Here is a 9310-nt window from a genome sequence, read left to right on the forward strand (position 1 = left end):
TCACACTTCAAATAATTCATATAATTAAATCCATACACCTATATCCTCAAATCACATCAATTTCAAATCAAAACCACAAACTATAGGATTTAATCACATATTTCTCATGAAAATTCCCTGAGTGTCAAGATCTGCACTTTCAAACACTTGGCATGGATAACATATCGTCAAAGTCCTCAAGACACAATATATTTCATAAATCATTCTCAATTGACTTAGTTTACACAAAAAATTAGGGGTGTTACAATTCGTGCGTCGGTTACAGCTCTCTGGTTAAGGTCATGATAATTGTCTCTTGAGTTTAGTGCTTAAAGCTCACACTTCTATTACTTTTTGATATAACAAAAAAAGGAAGAAGGTTTATGAGCACATTGAAATTCTTTTTGTACCCTTGATAAAGCTGAAACTTTTTGCTAACTTTTTGAAACTTCTTACATGTGTTGAGGTGGAGAATTTTTAAAGTTCTTATTTTTTTTAAATCCTTCTAATTTTTTTTAATAATTGGGGAAGGAGGATTCGAACCCTGCTTTTTAGGCAAAGGGATAATGCACCAACCAATGAGCCAAATGTTCAGGTGCTTTAAATCCTTCTCACTTCTCACTTGAACGCCAAAGTTTTCAAAAAAGTGCTTAGAGACTAAATGAGTTAAGGTGAGCTTTCAAGAGATTTCAAATGCATATATGCTCTTGATTTTGTTATGTCCCAAAAAGGGAGATTATTAGTATTGAAATATCTTATGTTTTGATTTGTCAAAATTGCATATATTTTAGTTTTAATGGCAAGCATTTGAAATTTTCAAAATCATGTTATTCATCCTCCTAAAGTCACATAATTATTTGAAACGTCATTCATTATTAGAAAATATCACAAAACTTTTAAACAATGAGTATTTAGTTTGAGAAAACATAGAGCAAACATCCCTTAGCTTGACATTTGATCACAAGGAAAAAAATAGCTGAAGTTAAGTGCCAAAATGACAAGGAATGCAAGTCCAATCGATCCTTAGAGCATCCCAATCAACGACAAATGCTCAGAACTCAGATATGCATGCTCTCGGGAAAACGATCGAGTAGAGGATGTTCATACTCGACTATAAAAGCCCTAATTTGAAATTTTGAAGAACCATAATTGATCATAAAAACTTTGTAGTCGATCCTCGTGTTAGCACTATAACTTTCAAATTGATCCCATGTTTTAAAATGACAAAAGAAAATGGTCAAAATTTCATCTAAGTGTTGATAAATTAAGCCTAGACATCCCTTAGCACTTTCAAATGAGTTTCAAAAGAAGAACAATGAAAAAGAATTTTGAAAAATACTTTCTAGTCTAAATCTATCGCTACATTTTCAATAGAATGATCAAATCCTTGTAGCCAAGCCCAAAAGTACCAAACATCGACAAATGTGTCAATAGATTTTTCATAAAATATATTCTATCTAAAATTTATTGATAAATCCCAAATTGTATCGATAGATTTTTGTGGGAATTCAAAAATAAAAGTAATAATGTATTGATACATCCACACATATATCAATACAATATGATCGTTGAAGCCTAAAGTGAAGTGAAAAATGACTATTTTCACATTTAATACACCTCCTACCACCTCTGAAGATTTAGCAACTATAAATACAAGACACCACCATAATTATGAAGGTTAGAAGACTTTGAAACACAATTCCAACAAAAGAATTCAAATCAAATCATTCAATACTCTTTGTTTTCCACTTCTAGCATTTAAGTATTTTATTGTATTGTTTATTGAGCTTTTATTACTTATCTTGTTCCTCACCAAACATTGTACTTAATTTGCTACTCAACCTTTAAGAGATATTCTAGTTGCAGTTATCTCTTTAATTGTATTCCTTTGAGCGATTATAACTTAACCGATTGAAAAAGTAACATTTGAGTGGTTATACCTTAACTAAAATAAAAGATAGAGTAGTTGTGCTTAAACCATAGAAGGCATTGTATTGAAAGGATGTGATTGATCCACAAAAGGCATTGTATTGAACTTTATTTCACTACTGGATTTTAAATTCCTTAGTAAAGCTAAGGGAGAAAACGTAGGCAAGGAGGAACCTTTATAAAATTCTTGTGTTGTTCAATTTTTTCATTCTTTTCAATTTCTTCCAAATTGCTTTGGTGTTGATTCATCTCCTTTTACAAAATTTTATTGTCTTGGTTTAATTCAAAGAAGATCTTACTCAAGAAAATTTTAAAATCTTTAAATTGAAAGATTTCTTCAAAAGATTCCAATTCACCCCTTCTTAGAATTATTCACATGGGCTTATTATAGTAACACCTAAAGTCTTAATAATAGCCAAATTTATTTCAAACTTATGTGTAATGGCTCCAAATCTTATTGCAAGTATAAAAGGTCGCCTTTGACTTATGTTGAAGTGAGAGAAGATCAACAAAACATGTGGAAACCCTAAAGAGAAACGTCTACATCTTTATTCCTCTCTAGACATCATCTTAGTCATCCCACAAGCATTCAAAGTGATTCAAGCTCATTCACTTGCAAATCCTTGAGCTGATATTTGTGTGAGCATTTCTTCTTTTTGTACACAAAAAGCTTAAACCTATAGCATTTAGCCTTTATGAGGCAAATCTTTGCTATTACTCTTTTGTACATACATTTGTAAAGGTTCTAACTTAATCTTAAAGTTAGTGTGAGAGGTTTATGGTTAAGCCCAATAAAAACCATTGCAGGTGGTTATCGCTTGATCTCGTTAAAAAACCAATTTAAAGGTTATCTCTTGATCCCATTAAAAAACTGGTGTAAGGGTTATCGCTTGATCTTGTAAAAAAGCCATTGTGATAAAAATACTTGTGTCTTGATTTACTTTTATACTTTATGATTTATTGTTGATATTTTCTTTAAAGAAAAATCACGTGCTTTACTTTTGAAAGAAGAAGAAAATTTGCTTTTAAAAAGGACATTAAGCTTGCAAAGAAAATTTTTAAAATACCAATTCACCCCCTCTTAGTATTTATTGCATTGAGCTTACTACACTAATACACCCACCTTTCCAAAATTCCAATTTCCTTAACAGCACCTATCCACGATTAATCTATCGTTAATACCTTTTTAGGCATAACCTTCATCAATTGTCATTAATCTTTTCACTAACTTCATTACTTAGCTTCAAATCCAAAAATCAATAGTTGAAGATCTAATTTAACTATGAGTTATACTACAACTTGTTAGGGATTTGAGCAACCTTACATAGGTGAGATTGAGAGTATCTAAAATTAGTCCAAAACTTAAGTTTTCGAGAATAAAATGAATTTTTATAAGCTATAAATTCTAGAAATCTAAACTCGAAGTTTAAATGTTTAAAAACGAGGAAATTTTATGTCTAGAATCCTTTACAATCAAAATATGAAATTGGGTACGGTTTCCAAATGCTCAAAAATGCATGTGAATGATGAAAGAGTGTAAAGAAAAAAAGGGCTGGGGCTAGCGCAAGAGTTCTTTTGCCTTTTTGGGAAAATTTTGGTGTTTTAAGGCTTTAAAAGTCTGTTTTACCTTTATTTTTTCCCAATGTTGCATTTGAGAGGCATTACTTGTTGTTGCAAATAATCCACATACAACCAAAACCCTAAAAGGCTAAAGAGATGAAATTGACAAGAGGAAGGGAAAAACATGTGAAGCTGACTTCTTTCTATCCTTGCAACTCAACATCACCCAACCTTGTTAGGTTGTTGAGTGGCCTTCCTTGAGTGGTAACTCATGGTGCTCCTTCTTTTATCAATGGTTAGACAATTGTTATTCCAAACCTAGAAAATCAGAAATGAGGAAGAAATCTCGCAAATCACACTTAGGTCGAAGAACTTGTCTTCTTGCCACCTATTGGACTATCTCATTGTTCTTGGTTGTGATTCAGCTTTTCTTGTTGAAGAGAGAATTTGAAAAGTCTCTCACTTAGCGAGCACTAGGCTCAACAAGTATAAGCAACCATAATCTCCTTTTGAGTTATTTACAATTACCATTCATGTGAATCACTAATAAAAACTATAAAATTAGAGCTTGTGATTTGTTAAAATCCAAGCTTGATATTGAAGATTGAAATTGTGATTAAAAATCTTGTGATCTTATTCTTCCATTGCACTAGTGACATGATTGCATGCATTTTTACCAATAGCTTGGGGTTTAAAAGTCTTATTTCAACACTACATAAAAGCAAAATAAAAGTATTTGGGCTTTTTCTAGGAAAACAATATATTGGACATGCAAGAAATTATGTTTTGTGCTTTGATTTTGTTTAAAAAAATATGGCCCCAAACAAACTTTTTGTTGTAGTTTCAAAAAATTAAAAGCAAGACATAGAACACAAAACAAAAGAATTACCAAACATTCCTGATTTTTTAATTTGTTTGGCACAATGAGTTTGATTCAAAGATTATTCAAGCTTGACAGCATTACACATAAGTGAAGGTTGATGGCTGTGTTATGTGTAATCTCTATAATGATACCCATGTACATGGGCGAACCTACCTTAAAGTGACACCACTCATTTACCAAAAATTTTTACTTTATATACTACTTATCTAGAGTCTTAGGTAGTTAAAGATGACAATGAACCCATTAATTTTTTACAATTTTATTGTAGAGAGTGGGATCAAAGGCTCCAAGTCAAAGTAAATTTATCAAAAAGTAATTTGTGTATTAATATTTAAATCCTACATGTAAAGATAAAAAAAGTTCTTTTTATAATTTAAGATTTTATTAAAAAAAGTCAAAATTAAACTACTCTTCTTCTAAAAAAATTTAAGTCCTACTATTGAGATCCGTAGTGACGCTTCTTTTTCTCGGTCCTTGGTTGTGTTTTTAACTCTATCAAAATAGCTCATCTATTGTAAGTAGTTTTCAACCTATATTAAATTTTGAAATATTTTGTCTAAATATTTTTTGATTAATTTGATAGTTTGGGACTCAAATAGAATCTAGCTAATAGAACATAGTATTGCATGTCAAATAATATTTTGAAAATATGATTCTTTCGTTTTTTGATTTATATTATTAAATTATTTAATTTTTGTATTTTACTTTATGTTGTTTGCAGATGCTTATACTTAGTTTTGATCAATGAAAAGAAATTTGTCAAATTGTTAGTTGTTGAAACTTATAATTTGTTATGCAAGATCATATTTTTTTCAATTAAAATATTTTAGTTTATGGTAATGAGAAATGAGTAGTAATTTTAACAGGTTTTTAGATAAATAAGTCATGAAAAAATATTTTAAAATACAAGAAATTGTCTCACAAGACTTAAGTCTTGGGCAACAACAATATGTTTGTTTTAATGATAGTACTCAACAATCTTTTAAGTAAAATCGTGTTGAATTTGAGCCAAGTACTCTTTTGGCAGATCTTGAAATGAGGACAAAATTTTTAATTATTATTATTATTTTATTTACGAGACCACGCAAAAAAATTTATGTATCCACCCTAGTCAAAGTTAGTATAATTTTACTTCTTATGCATCAACCGTATTTAGAGTTATCAATCGTGTTGTTATCTTGTGCATTTGTTGGATTGATTTGTAGATCTTCTTTCACTATTATATTTTTATCCATTAGTTGCTGACTAATCTGTCAAATTTCTTTTGCCCTATCATTTTGCCTATTATTTAGGTTATATTAAGCATCAAACTAAGGAAATATTATGTTGTGCAGATATGTTGTATAAAGATTATTCTCAATCTCCTCTCAAAAAAGTAATGGTATAAAATATTTATTTAAATCTTTATTATTATTATTATTATTATTATTATTAGTGACTTGACTTTCAATTCTTTTTACATTCCAAGGCAAAGATTACTTGTTTCAAGGACTTCTAAAAAATGAGTAAATGCATCTATGTATAAACTAATTTGCGTAATGCTTATGCCATTAGTTGGTTTATATATTTTACACCTATTATATTATTCAATTTTTTTTGCAAAATTTTTTTTGGGTTTCCAATTCATGACAACATGGAAAATGTTTTAGTTAATGAAATATTGTTGCAAAACTTTGGCTAAAATGATATGGCCTGGACAATGACTAAGGAGTGGAAATGATATCAAGAGGATAGAGGGTTGCGTTCAACACTCCATAAAGACAAAAGCATGGCACCAAAAAAATTAACTCTTTAAGATGAGATTGTAGGAAACTAATAGAGGAGGCAATTCACTCCTTAGAATTTTTGCCGATGATAATGTTTATTAGAAATTGATAGAAAGGAGAGCTTGAAGTAATCGCAAGAGAATGCTCAAGATCAAAATGATTAAACCCATACTAGAAACATAATTAATGGACCTGTATGTAATTATATGGGAAAAATGTAGAAAGGTAGGGCTATTTTACTTTAAAAACTATGAAAAACTACTTTTTCATTATTTTGTGGAGAAAAATAAAGAATTCTACTTTGCAACCGCTTAAGTTTTGTAAAACTCCATCTTTCTTCCCAACTTTTATTTCTAGTTCTACATTAATCATTTGAGTTTTTAAGCTTTTAAAATGACTTCGTTTTTGGTCTTTCATTATATTGTTTTGTTAAAAATCGAGAAAAAAGTTCACATAAAATATTAAGGGTATGCAACGTGTCATGTAATTTATGTTAGAAAAACAGTATAAGAAAAGAAGAGAAAGGCCTGAGGCTTGCTGTAACACACTTTCTTTAAGGAGTTATTGCCTACTATGGGGATGCAAACAAGAACTCTCCAGGATACAACAAGCCTATTGCAAAATGCTTTTTGAATGAATGAAGTTCGGTTTGGAAATACGTTCCTTTTATAAGCAATGAAAGATTGTGGTTGTTGTCTTTCAACAGATGTGTCTATACTGTTTTTACAGATGTGTCTATTGTGTTTCAATAGAGTTATTTACTGAACAACTTTCAATAGTTGTGTTTGTTGAAAATACTTATTTTATTTAAAAAGTTATATTTTAACTTGAACAATCATATCTTTAATAATTATCTTCCAATGTAAGGCTCTTAAATATTACAAACTATCCAACAATCCCCCACTAGTTTGTAATATAAATAATAATACACATAATAGAAAGTATCTTCAAGATTTATACTTTCTACTAGTGTAGAAATCTTAAATTTAAGACGAAGTTATTAATATCATAGGGATTGAACAACAACTTTTTATGTCATAACAAAAAAATCACACATATAGTATTATTTAATCGCTTTAAGACTTTGTCAACTGTTTTTGCACTTATATGGCTTTGTGCTAATCCTGGTTTCATGAATATTTACAAGAATAAATCCTTGAACTCTTGCTTAAAGTGGCACCACTCCAATATTCATATAAGTGGAATTTGTAATTATGCCCTAGTAACTACAGGCATTTGACATTTCCATTAAGAGCTTTTTGCTCATCCTCTTCTTGTAATAGTTACACTGAATATTCTTGAATAAGGTTATTTGATATAAAAAATTTAGTGCATAATAATAGCACATAGTAACTTGTTATTACCTATTGAACTTTTATTGTTAGTTTTGTTAACTCAAAATCAAGTTTCTATTACTAATGGTTTTAAGTAAAGGGTTTTAGCCCCATTCCACTACATGTAGATTTTCTAGCCTTTCTTGGTAAAGCTTTGATAAATGGGTCAGTCAAATCCTTATAAGATTTAACATAAATTATCACTACAACACCTTTCGAGATTAATTTTCTTATGTAAGTATGTCTTAGACTTATGTGTCTAAACTTTACATTATAAATCTTATTGTGGGCGACACACATTGTAGGCGCACCATCATAACATATGGAAATGGTTGGCATTGGTTGTGGCCACAGCTTGATATCAAATAACAAATTTCTCAACCATTCTGTTTATTTTCCAATAGCTTCTAATGCTAAAATTTAGATTTCATTAAGGAATGCATAATATAAGCCTACTTCTTAGATGCCCAATTAATGGCACCACCTTTTAAGGTAAAAATCCAACTTCTTGTGAATTTATTCTCATCAATACCATTTATCCAACTAACATAAAAGAATCCTTCTAAAGTACTAGGAAAATCACTGTAAAATTTTTTTAAATTCTTTGTTTTCTTTAAATATCCATATATTCTAGTAATAACCTTCCAATGATCTTTGCTAGGTTTACTTGTAAACCTTGAAAGTTTGTAAATGACAAAGGTTATATGTGCAACATACATTATACTGCTTATGACAATTGCATATTCTAATTGTGTCATAACTCTTTCACAATTCTTAGTCAATTTTATCCTAGAATAAGGAGTATTAAACTCTTTGATTTCTGAATGGCTATATTAGTGAATAATTTTCTCTATGTAATATGATTGATTCAATGAAATCACATATTGATCTCTTTTGACTTTAATTCTCAAGATTGTATTAACTTCATTGAGATTTTTCATTTTAAAAACTAAAGTCAAATATTTCTTAGTTTCAACAATTCCAAGCATATTTGTACTAAAGATCAACAAATTATCTATATAAAGACATATGATTACACCATTGTCTTTTGTAAATTTAGAATAAATGCATTTATCTGCATTATTATGTACAAATTCATATGAAAATATAATACATCAGACTGTTCATGCCATTGCTTTGGAGCTTGTTTCAATCTAAAAGGTGATTTGATTAGTTTATAAACCTTCTTTTCATTTGTAGGAAGTATAGAACTTTTAGGTTGCTCCATATATATTTCTTTATTAATATCTCTATTTAAGAAGACTGTTTTAACATTTATTTGATGTATATGTAATTTATGAATAGATGCCAAAGTCAAAAGCATTCTTATGGATGCTATTCTTGCAACTAGAGCATAAGTATCAAAATAATTAATGCCTTATTTTTGCATGAAACCTTTGGCAAGTAGTCTAGCCTTAAAGGTTTACACTGAAAATCTATGTTATATTTTCTTCTAAATACCCATTTACTGCCTATGGGTTTTGATTTAAAAGTAAGATCAACCAAAATCCATGTATTGTTTGACAAGATTAAATCCATTTCATCATTTATTGCTTCTTTCCAACTTCTTTGAAATTTTTCAGATCATCTTCAACATTTAATAAAATAAATATCTTATTATACACTTTGGTTCTACTTCTTTCCACAAGGAATGCTAATGCTTGCTAGTCAATAAAATCTAGATCTAAGTGCTATCTTTTTCTAGCTTTTTTACTTTTTCTAGGCTCAATTTAAATATCATCCATATGTCTTGTATTGGGTGTATCATTAGAAGTCATATAACTTCGGTCACAACTTGAAATCAAGACATTTTGTTCACAACCAAATTTATTATTAAAGTTATATAGAAATTTATTTTC

Source organism: Theobroma umbraticum, unplaced genomic scaffold (genome assembly GCF_002168275.2).
Source record: "Theobroma umbraticum cultivar Fairchild unplaced genomic scaffold, ASM216827v3 scaffold_12.1, whole genome shotgun sequence".
Lineage (NCBI taxonomy): Eukaryota > Viridiplantae > Streptophyta > Magnoliopsida > Malvales > Malvaceae > Theobroma > Theobroma umbraticum.